This window comes from Oryx dammah, unplaced genomic scaffold, assembly GCF_014754425.2.
Source record: "Oryx dammah isolate SB20612 unplaced genomic scaffold, SCBI_Odam_1.1 HiC_scaffold_18, whole genome shotgun sequence".
In the NCBI taxonomy this organism is placed as follows: domain Eukaryota; kingdom Metazoa; phylum Chordata; class Mammalia; order Artiodactyla; family Bovidae; genus Oryx; species Oryx dammah.
In genome coordinates this window covers 54,788,858-54,811,282 of record NW_024070202.1, presented here as the reverse complement: position 1 = coordinate 54,811,282, position 22,425 = coordinate 54,788,858, and the positions used below count along the sequence as shown (strand labels likewise).

General features: G+C 39.5%; 1 protein-coding gene and 1 long non-coding RNA gene across 2 annotated transcripts in view; one reads left to right on the top strand and one right to left on the bottom strand.

Moving 5' to 3' along the window:
• The first annotated feature begins 16,753 nt into the window (after positions 1–16,753).
• Positions 16,754–22,425, top strand: part of FOXP2 (forkhead box P2) — a 671,719-nt gene continuing 666,047 nt past the window's right edge. Inside the window, exon 1 of the mRNA XM_040260147.1 lies at positions 16,754–16,877. The gene's annotated coding sequence lies outside the window, so the exon portion shown is untranslated. The remainder of the gene's footprint in view (positions 16,878–22,425) is intronic.
• On the bottom strand, positions 17,371–18,876 carry LOC120877766. Its single transcript, XR_005724392.1, has 2 exons — positions 18,428–18,876; positions 17,371–17,761 (listed from the first exon to the last, which is right to left on the bottom strand). It is a non-coding gene; the product is annotated as an uncharacterized LOC120877766 (long non-coding RNA).

Sequence of the window (22,425 nt, the reverse complement as noted above, 5' to 3'; positions counted from 1 at the left end):
TACATTTACTTTTTAAAAACTTTTCGTTTTGAAATAATTATATAGTTACAGGAAGATTTTAATATATTACGGAGAGGTTCTGTGTACTCTTCACCCAATTCCCTGCAAAAGTTGCATCTTATATAACTATTGCCATTATTGTTGTTGTTGTTGTTTAGTGGCTAAATCCTGTCTGACTCTTTTGCCACCCGTGGAATATCTGTCCATGGGATTTCCCAGGAAAGAGTAGTGAAGGGGGTTGCAGTTTCCTTCTCTAGAGGGTCTTCCTGATCCAGGTACAGAACCTGCGTCTCCTGCATCAGCAGGCAGATTCTTTACCAGTGAGCCACCAGGTACAGTTTAACATTAAAATCAGGAAACTGACATTGGTGCAGTGCTTGTGTGTCGTTCTGTGACATTTTATCACATATGTATTTCTGTAACCACCAAAGCAACCAAGATACAGAATTATTCCACCACAGTGGTGTCTCATGCTACCCCTTTATAGTCACCACCGTTCCCCTCACACCATAGCCCTTACCCCTGTAAACTACTAATCTGCTTCCCATTTCTATAATTTGGTATTCTGAGAGTGTTACAAGACAGAATAATACACTATGTGACCTTTTGAGATTGACTTTTTTCACTCAGCAAAATGTCCTTGATCTATCCAAGTTATTGTGTGTATCAATAGTTCTGCCTCTTTATTCCATGTATTCCATGGTATCGACATAACAGTTTGTTTAATCATTCTAGTAGTGATGGATATTTTGGTTGCTTCAAGTTTGGAGATATTACAAATAAAACTGCTATAAAGATTCTTGAACAGGTTTTCGGTGGACCTATATTTTCATTTCTCTGGGATAAATGCCCAGTAGTGTAATTGCTGGATTCTGTAATAAGTTTGTGTTTACTTTTTTAAGAAACTATTTACTAGGGTGGAATTTTACATTTTTACCAGCAATGTATGTGAAATCCAGTTTCTTTACAGCCTTGCCAGAATTTGACATTGCCACTATTTAAATCAGTCCTAATAGGTATGTAATAGCTAGTGATGTTAAACATCATTTCATGTGACTATTTGTTATTTGTATATCCTCTCTGATAAATTGTCTCCTCCTGTCTTTTGTCGGTTTTCTAACTGAATTTTTCCTTGATCACTTCTTTTCTTTTTTTCTCCTTCTTTCCTTTCTTCCTTCAAGTTTTGAGTATAGTTTATATGCTCTAGATACAAATCTCTTTTCAGATGTGTGTTGCCAATACTTCCTCCCCGTTTATAGCTTGTCTTTGCATGCCTCTCTAATAGTTTTTTGAAGAACAAAGGTTTTCTTTGTTTTGAAGTAGTCTAATGTACATATTTATTTTTAGTGTAATAAGCTATAATTTGGGTTTATGTGGATGCTTCTGTCTAAGAAATAGCTCTCTTCCATTTTTCTAGTTATTCTTCAAATGTCTACCTAGAAAATAGATATATTTTTATACCTGTCTCCTTGAGTAATGAAAATAAAAACAAAAATAAACACATGGGCCCTAATTATATGTAAAAGCTTTTGCATAGCAAAGGAAGCTATAAACAAAACCAAAAGACAATCTGCAAAATGGGAAAGAAAAAGTATTTGCAATTAATGGAACATACAAAGGCTTAAGCTCCCATGCAGCTCAATATTAAAAAAAAAAAAAAGAAGAAGAACAATCCAATCAAAAAATGGGCAGAAAGTCTAAATAGATATTTCTCCAAATAAGACATATAAATGGCCAACAAACTCATGAAAAGATACTCAATATTCCTAATTATTAGAGAAATGCAAGTAAAAACTACAAAGAAGTTTCACCTCACCTGAGTCAGAAGGGCCATCATCAAAATGACTACAAATACTAAATGTTGGAGAGGATGTGGAGAAAAGGGAACTTTCCTGTACTGTTGGTGTGGATGTAGATTGGTACAACCACTATGGAAAACAGTATAGAGATTTTTTAAGAAACTAAAGATAGAGGTGCCATATGATCCAACAATCTCATTCCTGGGTATATATTTGGATGAAACCATAATTTGAAAAGATACATGCACCCCATTATTCGTTACAACACTATTTACCATAGCCAAGACATGGAAGCAATCTAAATGTCCATAAACAGATGAATGGATAGATGTGGTCCATATATACAGTGGAATATTACTCAGCCATAAAAAAGAATGAAATAATGCCATTTGCAGCAAGATAAATGGACTCATAAATTATTATATTAAGTGAAGTAAGCCAAAGACAAATATCCTATGATATTGCTTATATGTGGAATCAAAAAAAGAAAGAATGATACAAATGTACTCATATGCAAGACAGAAATAGACTAACAGACATAGAAAACAGACTTGTGGTTACTAAAGGTGAAAGGGGGAAGGGATAAATTAGGAGTCTGGTATTAATACATACATAGTGCTATGTATAAAATGACAACCAGCAAGGACCTACTGTATAGCACAGGTATTTATACTCAATATTTTTTAGTAACCTGTAAAGGAAAATAATCTGAAAAATAATAGATAGATATGTATAACTGAATCTCTTTGCTGTACACCTGAAACTAACACAACGTTGTAAATTAACTATACTCTGATAAAATAAAAAAAAAAGAAAACAGTTTTTCTAAACTATGTAAAGAAAGGTCAATCTAGTAAGTAACCAAGTTACTTTAAATAAGTATTGCTAAAGTTAGCTTTGTTCCATTTAAACATCAAAAATTAAACATCTATAAATTTATTATCTTTCATGAAAGTGAGAAATCTACCAAAACCAGAATCAATAATCAAAAACTGAAAATAGAATTTTTTACTCTAGAAAATGTCAGAATACACAGAAGAAAACTGAAAATGTATTAGTGATATACTTTCATTATGTGATTTTAAAAATTCAAACATACAATTAACTGATTAATACTTTCCAGTGAATTTTTATCCTAATTATATATTAATTGCAAATCTCTCTAATTGAGGTGAACCATTTTTCATGGTGATTTCTTTTTATTTCTATCATTATTCAAAAACCAATATACAAGGTTCAATATGTTCAATCATCTTTTTATTTACATTTTTTTTTCAACTTGTATTTTAGAAATCCAAGTCTACACATTCATTTCTCATACCCAGGGAAGGTTGGTTCCAGGATCCAGCAGATACAAAAAATCCACAGATGCCTAAGTCACTTATATAAGATAGTACAGTACAGTCAGCACACCATGTCTACGAGTTGGGAGAGCTAATCATATTTGACAAAATAATAGTGTTACCTAGTCTCTTTAATAGTTATGGATGTTAAAGACAGGATTTGTTTAAAACACTTTTAATTGAGGCTGCCCCACCAAATCTCCACTCAGATCATGTTGCTTACAAGCCCCTTAGGTTTCATCTTATGTTTAGCATCTAAGTTATCTGTGAAGAAGCAAATGTACCTGATTGTTTTGTATATCTATCTTAAGATGAATTGCTCTTGTCAATGAGTGTTTTAGGAAAAGCTCTGCTTTAGAATGAGCAAGATAAGGAAACTTATAAGCACTCACTGCAAAAGCCCATGTGTCTGCAGTCCAGAATGTTTTCCAAGAAGCACTTCTTGAGCACTTCTTCTGCCATGGGAAAGATCTGGACTGGTAGGCCTCTTTCAACAAATGTGCTCAGCACGGGTTTTCTCTTCCAGCTGAGTCTTGACATTAGAGGCATTTTTGATGATTCCTCATCAAAGATGAGGCATCAAATCCTTGACACTTTGAACTTGATTATGGTAGGATTAAAGACTGCCCTCAAACAATTGATGTGAAGTTAAGCGGTTGGTAAGCAAGGCAACCTTAGTATACATCCTATGCTATATTCAAAGCGAACAGTGAGGAAGCAATGCAAAAGCAAGATCACCTAAGGGAAGTCTCACCTCAGACTTTATTCTAGAAGGATGAAGTATTTGCTCCAGGATAAACCTCTAGAAAGAAGTCAACATTTAGGAAACAGACAAGTGGGAGTCTTGGTTTGCCTGAGGGAAACAGAAACCATACTAGCTTCTAAGGAATTAGTATGTTCAGCTTCAGTTTAGTCTACAAATGTCCAGAGGTAAATTGCTCAACATGTAATCAAGAAATGCACTGAAGACTTTTATTCACTGAAATGCAAGAATTTTTGGAAAGAGCTTGCGTAGCCAGTCACCTGTGGACTCTATTTCCTGACTAATCTTAATATAAAGTCTCTAAGAAATATCACTTCATTACAAAAATGCAAACCCAAATTCCTTCCTTGGGAAGAATCTTGGATTAGGTGACCTCTAAGCCCTCATCTAACCTAAAGATTCTGATTCTAAGACGTTAATATTGACAGACAAACGATGTAGACTCAATAAATATTTGCTGAAATAAACTGAACTGAGTTGAATTCAGGAAGTAAAAGGGTCTATATTTTATGACCACAGTTTATCTAATTCTCATAGTCAAGCAGCTGTATTAACTTCCTTTCCTTTGAAAGTCTTACATTTGCTCACCACATTTCCCTGCTAAAATCTGTGAGGTAGAGCTCATCTTACTAACCATAGTTTAGAGGTCAAATTGCCTTTAGTGGTTCATTTTAGTGTCTTTTCCTCAGTATTATTGTGTCCCAACATAGAGTTTTCATATCTCTTATCTGAAAATAAATTACCTCGACTTGATTGCATATAGGATCATAGAATAATGAGCATGGATTTTGCTTAACAGATACTCGATTTTTTTCTAGCAAAGCACCTTTATGATTTATGATCCTTAATGACCTAGTTATTTGAAAAAAAATGGTATCAATGAGTTTTCTTCAATTGGTTAAAATATCATACATTTCTTTCACCAGTTCAGATATCTTTGTCTTTGATCCTGATTCACAGAATTTAGTGAGGAGGTGGAAAGGAGAATTGTTATAGAAGATGAATCAACAACATAATGGACAAAGGATCATAGAAGTAATGAAAAGATTTTTTAACTTCAAAAAATAAGTCAAAAATGTGAGACTCTTTGGATAAGGAAATGAAATCTTGCTTTAGCAGAAAATTGTCTAACACTTACGACATATATGTACGGGAGGGACTATGTGTATTTATAATCTTTATGATCATGAACAGAATTATAAAATTCTATATAATATTTTCCTAGAGTAAATGCAACAATATACTTGTTATTTGTAGTTACTATCAAAATAAATAATTTGTAAACCCACACTGCATACATCTATGACATGAACACTATTTTTTGTTGCATATTTTGATAATATTTAAATCAACAAGACAATCTAGATAAAATCAAAAATGGATTATTTAATAAACATATTCTACAAATCTATAAATGACTTTTATGGTTTTCCATGTCTTAAGAAACTTTTTAAAAAATTAATTGAGCATAAAATTGTAATTTGAGGTTTTTATAATATGAATAATATGTAACATGTTACGATCATTAACAGATTAGGCAATCCATTTGTTTTAACATGTTTATTGTAATTTGATAAAAACATACTTATTGACTTGCTAGTTTTTGCTAAACTAATTTAAAACTTGCATTGACCTTCTCTACTCAACTACTGTAACTGTGCTATAACCTAATTAGGAAAACCTCAAGAGACAATCATTTCTTATGATTAAATATGAAGTAAGAATCTAGTCTTTCTTTATCAGTTCAGCTTGTTTTTATACATTTACCTGGAATAAGACTGAAAATACTTTAACAGTTATCCTGTTCACTATAATCAAAGCTTAAAAGGTCTTTAACCTATGTGATTTTTTGATTGGCACATACAGATGTCCTTCAACATCTGAAGGGGATTGATTTTAGGACTCCTTGCACAAACCAAAATCCAAGGATGCTCAAATCCCTTATATAAAATGCTCAAAGTCCATTATATATACAGTCCCATATATAATCTATGTACATCCTCTAGTATACTTTAAATCATATCCATATCACTTAATACAATGTAAATGCTATGTTAATAGTTGCAATGCAGTATAAATAGTAAATAGTTAGGATGGAAATTTAAATTTTTTTTTGAAACTTTCTGGAATTTTTGTTTTCAAATATTTTCAATTCACAATTGGTTGAATCTGAGGATGTGGAACCCAAGGTTACTTATGGAGGGCAACTGTATAGAAAGGTAATAAATTAAAATAGATTACATTGTAAGTTGTATAAAACTTGGAATGTGGTTTTCTCAGAAACAATGTTATGAATGGTGTTCATATACCTTGCTAAGTCATGAAAGTACTTATCATATGTGGATTATGCAATTTATTTGTATTAACAAAATGTAAAATACCACTCTCTCTATTTCTCTATTCAGTAAAGTACAAAGGAAAATAGAAATGTAATTTTATATTTATGTATTTATATTTGAGCTTGTTTTCTTAGAGAATGTTGATTGGGGGAACTAAATTTGTGGCAATTCTTAAAAAACACTTTACGGCACTATCGTTTCAAGTATAATTTTTAAAATGATTATTCAATAAATTGTTTTTGCCAATTATAAGGTAATAAATCTTCATTACAGAGGATTTGAAAACAAAAATAGAAAGGAAAAAAAAATCACCTGAAATTCTATTATGTAAATACAACCTTTCTTATCCTGTTTATGTTAGCTATCTATTGCTATGTAACAAATTATGCAACCCCCCAAAAGAAAAACAAAAAACAAAAAACATAACAGTTTTACATCAGCAAACATTTTTTAGCTCATAGTTTTTTAAGGTCAGGGATTCAGGGGTGGTTTAATGGAGTGGTTCTTGCTCGGATTCGTTCATGAGGTTATAATCAAGTTATTGGCCAGTGTTGCACTCTTTTCAAGAAGTCCTAATTGGGAAAGAAGAATTTGCTTCCACGTTCACTCTCCTGGTTCTCGGCAGGCCTCAGTTCATCCCTGGCTGTTGGCTGAAGACAGCATTTGTTCACCATATAGGCCTCTCCACAGGGCTGCTGGCAACATGGGAGCTTGCCTGAGCAAGTGACCTGAGGGATAGATCCAGAGCTCTGGACAGAAGTCACACAGTGTTTTATAACCCAAGCTCAACAGTGACATACCATCAGTTCAGTTCAGTTCAGTCGCTCAGTCGTATCCAACTCTTTGCAAACCCATGAATCACAGCACACCAGGCCTCTCTGTCCATCACCAACTCCCGGAGTTCACTCAAACTCATGTCCATCGAGTCAGTGATGCCATCCAGCCATCTCATCCTCTGTCGTCCCCTTCTCCTCCTGCCCCCAATCCCTCCCAGCATCAGAGTATTTTCCAATGAGTCAACTCTTTGCATAAGGTGGCCAAAGTATTGGAGTTTCAGCTTCAGCATCATTTCTTCCAAAGAACACCCAGAGCTGATTTCCTTTAGAATGGACTGGTTGGATCTCTTTGCATTCCAGGGGACTCTCAAGAGTCTTCTCCAACACCACAGCTCAAAAGCATCAATTCTTCGGTGCTCAGCTTTCTTCGGCTCACATCCATACATGACCACTGGAAAAACCATAGCCTTGACTAGACGGACCTTTGTTGGCAAATGTCTCTGCTCACTGGTACTCAAAAGATGGAGCCTGAAACAGAGTGGGAGGGGACTACACAGGAGTGTGACTGTCAGGAGGGTAGGGATCACTGTGTGCCAGCTTAAAGAGTAACATCAAAATGATGTTTGTTTCTGGTCTGCTTTTTATATTTGTATGTACTATTGCTCCACCGAATAATATAACTAAAATATTGTATGTGTTATTAAAACATCTCATAATATTGTTTTAGTGGTTATACTTATTACATATTGCTGACTTTTTATATTGTTTCCAAATATGCACTATTGTAAATAATTTTATGATAAACAGCTTTTGCCTAAAGCTTTTCCATCTGTATTTCAGATCATTTCTTTTGGATTGCAATCTAGCTATGGGACTAGTTTAAAAAGCCTCAACACAAGTTGCCAAACTTTTTTCCAATTGGATTGTGTCAATTTAACCCACAGAGGGGTATGACAGTGTCTGTCTCACTACTTCTTTATATGGGGACTTTTCAAGGTTTTAGGAGCTAATAGTACTAGCTTGTAGGTTTTTGTGTTGTTTTTCATGTTAGTTTCTCTGTTCCTTGACTTCTTATATCACTGCTGCTGCTGCTGCTAAGTTGCTTCAGTCATGTCCAACTCTGTGAGACCCCAGAGATGGCAGCCCACCAGGCTCCCCTGTCCTTGGGATTCTCCAGGCAAGAACATTGGAGTGGGTTGCCATCATTTCCTTCTCCAATCGTGAAAGTGAGAAGTGAAGTTGAAGTCGCTCAGTCATGTCCAACTCCTAGTGACCCCATGGACTGCAGCCTACCAGGCTCCTCCGTCCATGGAATTTTCCAGGCAAGAGTACTGGAGTAGGTTGCCATTGCCTTCTCCTCTTATATCACTACCTCTGCTTTTAAGCATGTTACCATGATTGTATGTTTATGTATATGTGTGTGTGTATGTGTGTGTGTGTGTCTTCTTGGAAGAGAGAGAGAGAAAAATAAGGAAAGAATTAGTGAGTAATGTTTTCCTGAGTTAAAATGAAAAAGAATTACAAGTGTGTGGGGGAAGGGAAGAATTTAGAGAGGAGGTAATATATAACTAAGAAAGTATTGCCTAGTACTATATTTAATGAGGTGAGAGTGGTGTTTTTGTTTTTTTTTTTAAGAAGGGTATAAGGAAACCAGTATGCACCTTGATGAGGCAGAAAAAGGTAATTGATGGGGGAGAAAGATTGGGGAATGCAATTTCCTATGACTATCCCCAGGGAACCATATTGGCCCAGGATAAGGTACTTTCCTCCTCATTTGAGTTAGAGGCTGATGAGAGAGGTAAACATGTGAATTCTTTCTAAACTCCAAATATTGATGTTCTTTTATTTTCTTTTCAGTTCTTTATTTTGTTTTGCTTTTTTTTTTAAATTCAGTTCCTATTTATTATAAAACTCTTTTCCTGGAGTAAAATCATGACAAATTAGAGGTAATCTTTCATAAAAGTACATTTGATACTGGAGTACTATAAAATAATTCAAAGGACTGCCTGATACCTCTTGCCAACTGTTGAATCCTCCACTGTCTTTGATATAATCATGTTTTTACCACAACTTTGCAACTTTATCCAAAAATTATAAGTTTTCTGAAGCTGCTGTTTGATTATAAATTTTTTACTGAAAGGTACATTTACTTCTAAAGTGTTCATCACAAATAAAAAATAGCCTTAAGAAGTATTTTCCCTGGTTTCATTGTATCATGCATATACCTCTATTTTATGCTATATTGAAATTTATGTTTTATTGAGATAAACTTTTATATATCTTATTCTCCTATTAGAATGTATGCTCTGGGCACAGACCTAATCTTATATATCTTTAGATCTCAGAATACCTACCACAGCGATTAATATGTAAATATTTGTTAAGCTATTAAACAGTGCGGTTGAAAATTTAAATGCCAGGTTGAATATACTTTTATATCTGTCTGGTAAGTTCTTTCATAAAAAAATAATGAAAATCTTTGGTTATTACTATTTTAGCCAAATGATTGGTAGCAAAGTAGACTTCATTTTTTTCTGAGAATAATACACAGCTAAAAATATATCTGACAGAGTCTGACAGAATATAATATCTAAAATATATTTGTCTGGGGCATTCATTCTTTCATTCATTCCAAAAAAAAGTTATTAACTACTTGCCAGACATATTTGTTATATCAGACTATTAGAATTTAAGGTTAAATTCCATTAGCTATGGAGAAGCTCAGCATAATTCTAAGTGACATGTGTTTTAGGTATGTTTTAGAAAACACTGAGGAGGATAGATTGACGTAAAGAACAACTGAAAGCAGGAAGGTGATTAGAAAGTTATCGAGAATGACCAGGCAAGAAATGAGGATCGATGAAAGAGGATAGTGGAAAATTAAATAGGTAACAGTGAACAAAACCTAACATTGCTTGGATATAAGAAGATGGAGAAGGTGACATCTTCTGGCTTTGGGAACTGGGTGGATTAAGGTATCATTAACTATTTATCGGATGGTATATGGAGTAGCTGGCCAAAGAGAGAAGAGGGCAAATTTGTAGCTTTTCACAATTCAAATAGTGCTATCATTAAGCAATTGAATAAACAAATCCAGAGCTTAGAAGAGAAATATCTATGGGAGATTTTGGAAATTGTCATTGTAAGAGTTGTGACAAAGATTACTGCAGAGGGAGCAAAAAGTAGGAGAAAAAGGAGGGGGAGATATAAAAGGAGAATCCAGAGGGGAAAGAGAAGATGGCAAAGGACTGAATTTTTATATCATTTATGACAACCACTTCAATACATTGTTTGGGTAAACTACAATGGCTATTGGAGCCATATAGTTATTAATATTAAGGGCTTCTCTGGTGGTTCTGTGGTAAAGAATCTACCTGCCAAGGCAAGCCCTTGACTGGGAAGATTCCTGGAGATGGAAATGGCAACCTCCCCAGTATTCTTGCCTGGGAAATTCCATGGACAGAAGGGCTTGTGGCAGGCAGTACATGGGGCTGCAAAAGAGTGGGGCATGCCTAAATGACTAAACAATAACAACATAGTCATTAAACTAAATAAAAATCTACACTGATGCAGGATTTTGATATTGTTCTTTTTGCTCATAGCTTAAAAAATCAAGGGTATATTTTGTCTCATACCCTTTATTTCTTGAGAGTGTAGTGAAAGCCCCCACTAGTAGTCCCTACCTTGCCCCATGGCCCAGGAGTTCCTGAAGATTATTAACCCTGAAAAACATTATAAACTGTGGTTTATGTTAGCACCTCTTACCATCAGTTTTTCTATGATGAACTCTTGCCGTCAACAGTGATGAACCTCTTTACACTGTTGAAGAAGTCTTATAGACTCTGGTTGACTCTTAAGAGAAACAAATCATCAGACTTTTTTTCTCCTGTGTATTACTGTGGATGTGACATGATAGCTAACCATCTGCAATACTCTACTGATATCCAAAGAAAGGTATCATTGAGCCATATCAGTTTTGATGGCTATGAAGGAAACTTGAAAAGCTGAGGGTGTGTGGCAAAAAATGTCTTCTGTGGAATAAGAAAGGAGGGTCATTGTATGCTTAGAAACATGAAACAGTTTAATAATAAGCGTTTTATTAACTAGTTTTATCTTTCTCTCATCTCTGAACCTTTGCTATATGATTTTTAAAATAAAGGGACTGGGCTAGAATATCCTGAAGTTTCCTTCAGCTCTAAAATTCCACAGTAACTAAGAGACATACAAACTCTAAGAATAATTTAATTGTAGAAATATCAACCAGCAAAGGGCTCTTGCACGAGGTAGTTCAACATATTTGAATCAGTGTGGCAGGAAAATATCATGGATTGGGCAGATATCAGGAATTGGGCAAATTAACTAATGCTTACTCTTATAGAGACAGAATACATCTCAGAAAAATCTGGGTTCTATTAAGTATATGAAAATGTTGATTTTTGTGAGTCAAATATAAACAAGTTAGTATGATTCAGCTTCCTACTACTATTTCTAGTGATTGTTTTACCAATATAAATTGTTTCATTAAAAAAATATTTTCTGGAAAACAAAATTTGATAACCGGGGTCCTAACATGGAAAGGGATGCAACAGTGTAGATACTGAGATACTTGGAGATCCTTAAAAAAATAGATATGATATACATATGTGACACTGGAGTGTTGTGGGGAAAAGAGTTTCCATTGTTTAATGGAATCTTTTGAGTCAGCACAGGAATTCTTTATCTAGGAATTGTCCACTTTCTGTATTCATTTGGATAAAGGCTTCCTTGGTAAGATTCTAGCCCAGAGCAATTGATCTTTGTCTCCACAGAGAGGTCAAGCAAAACTGGAACCTGATATTAATTGCCTTTCAGTCAATTTCTAAAGACACTCACAGTCAACTACTTAGCAGAGATATGCTATATTTACATGTTTCAAGATTAGATACATTACCAGACAGAAGTGAGAGTCTTATTCACTCCAGGACAAGGGTGGACTCTGCAGTTTAAGCTCTATTTTTCCTATCAGTAGCCTATTAGAAACAAGAAGCTTGGGAGAGGTGATTAAAATCTGCAGTCCCACAGATGATTTGATAAAGCTTTTTCTGGAGGTTGGCAGATGAAGGGTTTTAGTTTTGGCTTTTGCTTGTTTTTCTGAAGATGAGATGACTGGAGAACTCAGGTAGAAGCAAGGACTTACGAACACACGTGTGTTCATTCAGGATCCACGTAATTTCAGGATATGTATTATAAAAATACAAATGAAAATTATAGCCTGTGATTTTAAAAAAGTTAGGAAAGCTCATTAAGATTTATTATAGGTCCCAAATTTTGTAGTCCCAAAGCTTAACGACAGATGGTGGTGTAACTCCACCAATTTTGCAACCTCTACATTCAATTTAATGTAACATAGATTAACCTTGATTTGACTTCGGTGAAACTAGAATGTTCTCTTTTTCCTAAAATGTGTCTGGGAGCAGATTGAGAATAGGAGAATGTCTAAAAGGAGTCTGTTTATTTGCTCATCTTCTGAAAATTGTAATGGATGTGAAAAATAGGAACCTGATAGTGCCCGATTTTCTATGTGAAAATAAAATGTTTTACTTTGCATTTAAAGAAGACTTTTGTTACAATCTATTTGAAGTGAGTAATACATCTTTGAAGATGGTATTTCTAACAGGAAAAAAAAAAAAAAAAGATTTAAAAAACCCTGCCCCTTACCGTCTCTGCCAGCGATCTCTGTCTAAGTCAATTACATTTTTAGGTATTAGTCACAATTATACCAATTAAACGACTCCGAAGAAGAAAAATGTAATTGTTGTTAAACTGAAGCTTTTGGAAATAACAGACCCGATTGTGTGGATAATTATATTTTTTATAACAAATAATAACTAAAATTCCAAACAGTTTACTCGGAGAAGCATTAACCAACGTTTCTAATACTTGTCACTTGCGTAAGTTGTTTTCTTTCATCCTGGCTTCAGTCAGTCACATTTGGGATGGTTTATTTCAGTCAAGATGCGCTGGCAGGGACCATTTCGAACGAATTTATCTTTCGCCTTTACCGTAATAGAGCAGTGTCTCGGAATTTGTTGATTTGCGGTTCCATCGTAAAATAAACTTGAAATCAAATAAATTTTCGTGAGAGAACTTCGAGGGCCACTTGGTGAAACTCTTCAATTACCCAGTAGCTCCGTTTAACTTTCCCCTGGAACCTCTTTAAATGACTTTTGCAGACCCACGTGCTGCAAAAGACACTTGAGCTGTGGCTGCGACCCTGCGCAGCGACTACAGGGACAGAGTTTGGTTTCCCCCCTCTCTCTGATATGCAGAGTTTCGTTTCAAGGCTGCAGTGATCCAGTGGGGTGACCAGTGACTTGTGCAAAAGAAAACTATTCGTTCGCTGTTTGCCCTTTCTGCGTTTCCCTAAGCTGCGGAAACCCGGTTTTCCTATTATTATACTTCAACTTTTTTGGAGTGTGTTAGCACAGAGCGCTAAACCCCAGCCGGCTCCAGCAGCAGCGAGGCGAACAAAGCCTGCAGTGTTTGGGGCCATGTCGGGGCGGGGGAGGTGGGCGAGGGAAAGGAATTGCAAATAAATATATTTTATGACCACCCATCAACAAACTACGTGCCACCATGGCAGCCCCTGGTAGCCGGGCTGGGTCTGCAGTGTGGACGCGGGAGCAGGCTGGGAGGGAGGCTACAGTAGAGGGGGAGCGAGCCGTAAGCCCCGGGCCTGAACTTTCACCTCTCGAACCCCGGCCCAGCCCATTGGCTGCGGGCGAGGGGTCCGCAGAAGGCAGGGTTCCAGGCAGAATCTGCGTTCTCAACTCCCCGGGCGACTTCTCTGCGTTAAGAGTGGGTGGACCGGGAATGACAGCAGGCGAAGAGGACACAGTTAAAGGGGGCGAAGTTAAACAGGGCGCCCACGGGGGCTGCAGGTTCAGCTCCGCTTAGGAAGATCGCAAGCAGAGCACTCGGCCAGTCGAGAAAGATTTGTTCCTCCAACTCAGATATCCATTTGCACCTCTTGGCGCCTGGCTGTTTGTACTCACAGGAAAGAAACGTCAGTGACTGAATTTCACCAAAACGTGTCTTTGTGTACAGAGTGAAAGGCTAACTAAATCCGCTCCTTTCTCAAGTCTCGAGAGCACAAACCCCTCTCTTTCCTCCTTGTTGGGAACTTGAACTTCTCTTCCAAGTTGCCCAGACTCATTTATAATAAGCCTTTCCCATTCACTTCCTCCGTCGGACCCCTAGAGAGAAAGAAAAGTAACTGGGGTCGGTGTATACGGGGGAAGAAGGAAAAAAAAAAAAAGGAACTGCAGACCTTCTGACTGTTTTGTTACCTTTATTCACAAACCCAGTGGAAAGATACATCCTCAGATCTCCAAGGATTTCGACGCCGTTTGTTCTGGTCTTTTCCAAAATGTTTTCAGGTTAATTCAGAAAATCGGCCTTTTATTTAGGGTTGCTAGTGAAGTATAAACGCAAATTACTTAACGTAAAATGATCTCCTTCAGAAGGCGAGGTGGGATCATTTGCATCTGGCGTTTTGTAATTTAAATGATTGCTCCCTCCTTCCCTCCTCACTCCCATCTTTAAAATTTTTTATTTGCCCACTATTCAGCCTGCATTTCGAAAAAAGACAATTTAAATAATAGCGAGGACACAGTCCACAAGCAGAGCACTTGAAGACTGCCTGGAGTTTTGAAGCTCACAGAAAGCACCACGATTCAAAGATCACCTCTACCTCTGCTTGTGCTCCTGGCAGGGGCCGTCTTCGCAGGACCAGCCCCGTGGCTTATTGACTTAATTGGTTTCATTAGAAAATCTGACGGTGTGTTTATAGTTGTGGGTGCCAGGGGTGCTTCCTTCACTGGAGAACTGCAGGTTCTGGAGGGAAGAGTTATGCTAAGTGTGTGTGTGTCTGTGTGTGTGTCTGTGTATGAGTTCACGTCTGCCCTTTAGAAAAAGGGCGCGCTGCTCTTTGAGGAAAAGACTCAAAGGCAGAAGCTGGTGCTGCTCATCCGTCTCCTCAGTCACCCCCTCCTCTCTCCTTCCACGGGGGGTGTTGGCGGGCAAAGCTTGGGGCCAGGGTCTGTTCAACACGGCCTCTCGGCTGCAGCAATTCGGAGGAAAGTTTCAGCGCCTTTCGGAACGCGGCGCTTCGCGACTGAAGTGCGAGCAGAGCGGCCGGTTCCGCCGCGGCGCGCAGAGGACGCGGCGGGGTGGAGGGTCGCGCGGCCTGCGGACAGGGGAGGGGCTGGCGGAAGCCCGCGGGAGGAACGGCCTGCCCGGAGCCGCGGTGGAATACGGGCTCCTGAACAGCCCCCCCCACCCCAACTCGGGTCACGCGTCCCATCCGGGCCCGTCCCGTCCTCCCCTCGGTCCCGCGTGGGACCTGGCAGAGTCGCATCCCACGGACGAGAGCGGGGACTCGGGCGCTGGAGGCTGGGCCCGCGCACTCCCCACGCCGGCGTCTCGGCTTTGAAGTGCGAGCGGCAGTTCTGGCAGTTTCTTCTTTCCTTTCATTCCAGTTACTTTGCTCCCCTCAGTCACTGACAGGCCCGTCTCGAAAGCCTCAGCTCGGCAACCCCTTCTTTCTAAGCTCCGCCCCGGCCGAACCGCAGCCCGGCGCCGAGCCGGTGACCAGGGCTGGGGGATCACGAGGAAGCCCGAGAACTCCCGGGTCCAAGTGAGACAGGAGCCCGACAACAATGAAGAGTGAGAAAGACATTCGGCCTTTCCACCCCAGGCCGCAGAGGCGCACACCGCGAAAAGAAAGGCCAGTCAGCTTTTTAACGCACGCTTGGGTCTCCCTTTCTGACTCTCGAGTACTTTAACTCCTTGCCACCGAGGGCTTTGGATCCCTTCGAGGCTTCCTGCACTTCACTTGGAATTCCCTGTTTCATTTGCCAGCAGCTCCGTCTGCTGAGAGGACGTACTTTAGGGACTGCCAAGAAGCAGCAGACACAACTTGGCTTTGCCAATACAGCATAAGGTTTTGTTCTCTCCTCCCTCCCCACCCCCTTCCTCGACTCGCCGTCTGGGCCGAGCGGGAGGGGGCGGAGCAGGAGGTGGGGAGAAGGGTGGGGGTGGGGGAAGATCTGGCGCCGAACAAACAAGTTCTCCCGCGAGTTGTTTACAGAGCAGGTGGACCTGACGTCAGCCAGGAGGCTCCACTGCAAATCCGAACAATATTCTGCGCCGCGCTTCCCCCTCCCTTAAAGAAGTTGGGGGAACGCGGGGAGATAGGTGGCTGGGGTGATGGGCATCCTAGCCAGCTGGTTCCAAACCACACTGGGGATCAACAACAACAGTCAACAATAACAAGGCAAAGTAAAACAAACACAAACAAGTGGCCCAGCAGTACTTTAGAATCCTCGGAGGCGCCCTTCCCCCACCCCGCCCCTCCGAGAAGAGGCGGCTCCGCGCGCCGTGTGTGTACAGTTTGCATTGCCAACAACACGCGCGCGCGACCGGGTGCGCGCGCCCGCCAGCGCACACTCACACACATAGACACACACACATACAGACACACACACACACACACATACAGATCCGGGTGGGGGGAGAGGCAGCGCGAGACAGCGCGAGCCTCCGAGAAAGCGCGAGACACGCCGGCTCGTGCAGCTCTGCGGCGGCCGCTGCGCCCCGGCTCCAACCCCGCGCAGCCAGCCTGTGAGCGCCGGTCCGGGTTATTTATGCGGCGGCCGCGTCCGCCAGCTGCGGCTTCCTCCAGCCCCCCCTCCCGGGCGCGCCCCGACTCGCGGCAGCAGTTGCCCGGACTCGCGCGTGGGTGTGTTGTTTGTGGGCTTCTGCCTCGGCGCCGCGGGTGCCACCTCCCGGGACGCTGCCCAGCGTCCCCGGTCGCGGTAAGTTTCTTCACCCTCACTCTGGCGCGCGCCACCTCCGCCCCTCACGCCGTCCCCGCCACCTCTATGCCGGGCCGGGCTTCGACTTGACTCTGCTCCGCGCTGCTGCCGGGGCGGCGGCAGCAAAGTTTCGCCCCAGTCGCTGAGCTCGGCGCGGCTGGGCGAGTGTGACATGTGTCAAATTTCGGCTCGGCATCGGGGTCGCGTTCCGGACCTAACATCACCACTTGTTGTTCTTTTTCATGTAGCTTTGTGCTGAGGGGAAGGGGGCGTCCAGAGGGGAGGCTGCCTTTGGCTCACGGATGATTTTTAGTTTTGTATTCGAAAATGTTGCCTTGTCAGGCAACAGACACTCCAGTCCGCAGCTGGAGGAAAATGTGTGTGGAAACAGCAGATGTGTTTATTTACTTTTATTTTTATTGTGTGTTGTCTCTTCCTTCTTCTCCGCCCCCCCCCCCCCCACCCCAGAGGAGGAGAAACAACAGTAAAAACATCTGGCGTTTGGAAGCACATACTTTATTGTCCAACTGCTGACCTTTATTTACTCAGTTGGGCAAGTGCACGCTTCTCGTCTCTAAGTTAGACACTTCAGCGTATATTTCACAAGGACTTCTTGGGGAATGGAGGCGGAAAAGGGACACTCCTTCTCCAGTGAAGAAACTCCTGGCCCCTAGTGACACTTGGGGGTGATCGTGCATCTTGACTGCTGCCCCCGCTCGCGCTCTTTCCCCTGTCCACCGTTAGCAGGACCCGCTTCACCCGGGATATGTCCTGGTCTTACTTTTATTCCGCTTTGGAGAGGTCTCCCTACTCCGAGGGTGGGTTTGGGGTGAAATCGCGCCTCCGGGTTCTTCAGGGAGGGGACGAGGGATGGGCGCAGATACCTTTCGGAGGAAAGGAGGGCTTCTCGGTTGACTTGTACCTGTAAGTCCGCGGAGGCCCGGGGCGAGCGGAGGGCAGTGACGCACTGGGTTGACTTTGACCGGGAAGAGCGCGGGGCCCGACGCCCCTTCGCGCTCGCGGCAACGCACGTGCGGCGGCGGCGCGGGCCGGACCCACTGGGTGGCCGCGCCCGCGTGTCTCCTGCACGCCTCTCCCCGCCCCGCCGTCCAGAAGGCGCCCCGACACCCTGACGTGAATGCTAGCGTCTGCGGGGATCTGTCTCTTGCCGTGGGTGTTCGGGTAGGTCTAGGTAGGAAGGAAAAGTTGCCCTCCTGTCCTCAGACTCTGGGATCTCTTAGGTGAGTCTCTCAGAGCACCTGGCGCGCGGGTGAACTCATTAGGAACAACGAGAGGGAAGGCACGTGCGAGTTTGGAGCATCAGAGAGTGGAACTCGCGCGCATTTTGCACGGGGACAGGGCGGGAGAGGCAGGACCGGACACCGCTTGGGAGGCTCCTCAGATTCCGGAATCCCCAAGGAGCTTAGACCCATCTGTGTATTTGTTTATTCAGCTTTTTAACTAACAGATTTAAACCACTTAATGGACAGCTGCTGTCTGTAGCGCTCCTATCCCTCCCGCCACACACCCCCCCTCCCATTTTCTCTCACCACATGTTGAAATCCAGTCAGTCTCTTGATCTTGAGGATTGTTCCTCGAGTACTGTTTGCTCCCAGGTGGCCAGGCTTTCACGACGCGAGTGCTCAGAAGGGCGGGAAGGAGAAAGGGCGTGGAAGACCTGTGGGAGTGTGTTAGGTGTGTGTATTTCTAGTCATCATGGATTCAGAAGTGCTGAAAGAGCCACCTCCCCAACTTGCCCAGAGCCTGCTTAGAAGAATAATTAAGTAGCAGCAGGTAAGCCAAGGTGAGAAAGTGAAGCTCTAGTGTCAAGTAGCTTAAGTGGACTTTTTCCAGCTGGAAGTATTTGGGGAGATTTACTTTTGGAAAATAAAAGTTTGCCTGGAAGGCACATCTTTGCACACTCTCCAAATTCAAATAGTTTGTTTAGGCTTCAGTGGAGACGGAAGGGGTGTGTTTAATAGCACGTCTATTCTAGAGGTCAACACTAAACAAAGATGAGCTTTGAGATATTTTCATCTTCAATTTTGCATTATGGCATACCTCAGGAAATGTTTTATGTTGTCAAAAGTCCTGTTTATCTTTTCTGTCACTGTGAGTTATGGATGGGTACATTCTCAGTGTCCTGGAATTTTAAAATGTAGTGTTTGTTTAATACTGCTAAACAATTATTTACAATTTTGACTTATTTGTGTATGCATTAATAAAGTGGGTATGGAGTTATGTACACTGTGATCACTAGGTTCGTAAAATGTCATTTTCAGCTTTAAAGCTTTTAAAGTCATTCCCTCTCTCTTCCTTCTTTCCTTCTCTCTCGCCCCCTTTCTGCCTTCTTTCCATTTTTGTTACTAGACTAGACCCATGTTCAGTAGTTGCTTAGTTCAGTACTTCTTTAAGAAACCCACTGCTTCATTGTTATCCAAAACTAAGTGAGAGAAATGTTTAATTGTGATTAAATTACTAACTTTGAAAGAAGAGACTAGAAACCTGATGATACAGCCCTGTTGGTGACAGAAGACACTCAGTTTTACAAGATCATCTTAAAGTTCACTTTTTAAATACAAGAATACAAAAAATTAAGGGAATAATTTTTAAAATTCAGCTTAAATACGAGTACAAGAACTTTTTTATACATAGTTTATTAAATTACCATTACACTACAATTAATACCAAAATAGAAAAAAAGGGAAATATATATAGATAACAATTATGAACTATTTTAAGCTATTTTTCAAAATTTCTCAACTTTAGGATTCAGCGTGATGGGAATTCTAGAACTGAATATTCAAATGAAAAGAGACCTTTAATTACATTATGATGTGAATAGTTATATCTGAGTAAACTGTGTTCCAGTTTCATTTCTTTGCACTTATGGTAGTGTAGTGGGTTTGCTTGAGAAAAAAAAATCCTTGTAGTATTCTATAAACTTAAAATAGGGGTAAATTGTTGTATGTGACACATTATAAAATTAGGAAGAAAGGTGAACATTAAAATAATGAGAAGTTACATTCCTTTTGTACAAGCAAAGACTCAGAAACAGAAAACAGCTCTCTTTGCATAACTATTAGAATTGTACTCTGTGAAAAGTATATTTAAATATGTGAAAATGCCTTCATGGCTTGATTGACACTCATAGAGCATACAGTAAAATATTGAACATAACCAGATAAATTTACCAGACATTTTATTTTAAGAGAACATGTGAGGGATATGGTACTTAATTACATAAAAGAGATATTATTTGTGATACATTTAAAGATTTACACGGCTCTGCTTTATCATTCTGTGTTGACACTCTCATGTTAGATCAACTATTAGTTATAATACTAATAGAAAATGGAATGATGGAAATGGTCATGTATTTCTGTCTCTCAGTTAAGTCAGAGAAACCACTGACTTGTAAGAAGTTCTCTTGGCAAGAGTGTTGCTAAACAAAGTTGCAAATCACTGTTGAATTGCAAAATGATATTAATTTCATTATAATTACTGAATACTAATTCATGGCACAGTTAATTTTTTCTTTAACTCTGTGATATATCATAGTACTCTTAGTGATAAATGAATGTATCTAAAATATTTTAACCAGTGCACAGATTCATTCTGCCCTTTGATAAAAGATAGTTTATTTCTTAACTTAGGCCCAATGAGATTTTAAGATTTGCATAGATTTTTGAAAATAACCTTATTTATGTAGTCCTTAATTCATAGAGTTCTAACAAATTTGATCAAATCCAACCCAGAAAGATTGTTGTTTACCTTCTTAAGCCTTCTGAAAAGTAATCCAGGTGCTTGAAACTTTACTTAGACAAATTCCAGTGCTTATGGTCCACAGATGGTTTAATGAGTAATTTGAATTTTGTATGCCATAGTGAATGTCTCTTCTTTTTTTGGATGATTCGGACATTTATCTCTTAACATATTCAATACTTGGACTCCAGGCATATCACTTTCAGAGTGTTGTCAGGTAAAAATAATTTAAGTTCTTTGGGCTTTTTTCCCCCATGAGGCTTAAGTCATTTTCATTGCTTTCTTATGAAGTTGTTACAAATGTTAGCTACTTCATTTGTCTCATAACTATTTTTTAACACCTTAACTAAGCATAGTTAGGAGGGCTGCTTAAACATATCATTACTTTTTTTAAAGTCCAGAATTGGTTATTTGAAAATTCATTACTGTTGAATTATATAAATACTAATAAGTAGAATAGTCTTTCCTTGTAGGTGTTCCTATCTATTAAATGATACTTACTTCCACTTGCCTATTTACTTCTGTCTTATTATTACCTCTGATGTATTGTTATATATATTCTTTCCTTTGTACTATATTTCCATCTATTCCCTGCCCCCAATTTTCCAGACAAAATACACACACAAAAGGAGAGTAACTTCGGTGAAATATAAAGAGATATTATAGCTAACAGGTCAGTGTTAGAATATTGAGATGCTGGAGAGAGATCCTCAGAGAAAATTTAGATTTATTATGTTCCAACACTATTAATGTTAAAATAAAAAGTAAACCTGTGTATGCGGGTGACTTATTTGCAGTAATAGTTTTCATTTCAACTGTTTTTTCCTCTAAATAGATGCTTCAATGACTTGCTGTCTTATCAGTTGTGATGTTAAGTATTGGCCTAATTATTTTTAGGTGCATAATCCCACTTTTGTAATTGGAGTGACTAGGAATTTGTGTTTATTTGGACAAAATTTTGTCCAGCAGCCAAATTAAAATATGCTGTAAAATCAGGTATGTTTGTGTCACTCCTATTTCATTTTAAAACAACTCTATGTTGTAATGATTTGTAGCTTACAGTTCACATTGAATCCTAATACTTTTTCATTTGGGGCTTGTGAACATTGTTTACTCTCTCTAAATTGACTTGTATCTGATCATTTGTCCAATTTCCTTTCCATGAACAATTTGAATTCTTACATTCCCTCAATTTATATAATTCAATACATTTTAATGTGAGATTTTATTTAAAAATCCATTTTGTCCACAAATTATCTGTAGAGTCCAAGTTCAGTTTTTTTAATTCCTTGATATTTGAAATATGTGTTCTTGGAACTATATTCTACTGATTGAATTCAACTTCCCAAACAGCTGTACACTATTTTTTTTCCCCTGGAATCCATCAAGGATCTTCAGAACATACCTTTCCATTATATTGATAAATATGTCATATTGAGCTGACATCTTCATTCCTTTCTGCTGTAGCAAATTATTTTCATTAGCAAGAGCATGTAAAATTTAAATGTTGAAAAAGCACACTGCTATGAAGCAAATGAATCCCTAGGGGTTTAAAAGCTCTCAGCATTTTAGTTTATTAATGTTCCTCAATTTCCTTTGATTTCTGTCTTAGAAGCCTTAAAATATACTTTGTGGAAGATAATGTTAGTTTAAAATTTAAGTTTTTAGTGTTGCTTCTTAAAGCTCTTTGTAACAAGTCTGAAAGATTTGTGCCATGAAACTATCAAAAAAATTTTTAAAAACAGGTTAAGGACATTAAATTCCTCAAAGAAAGGATGCTACT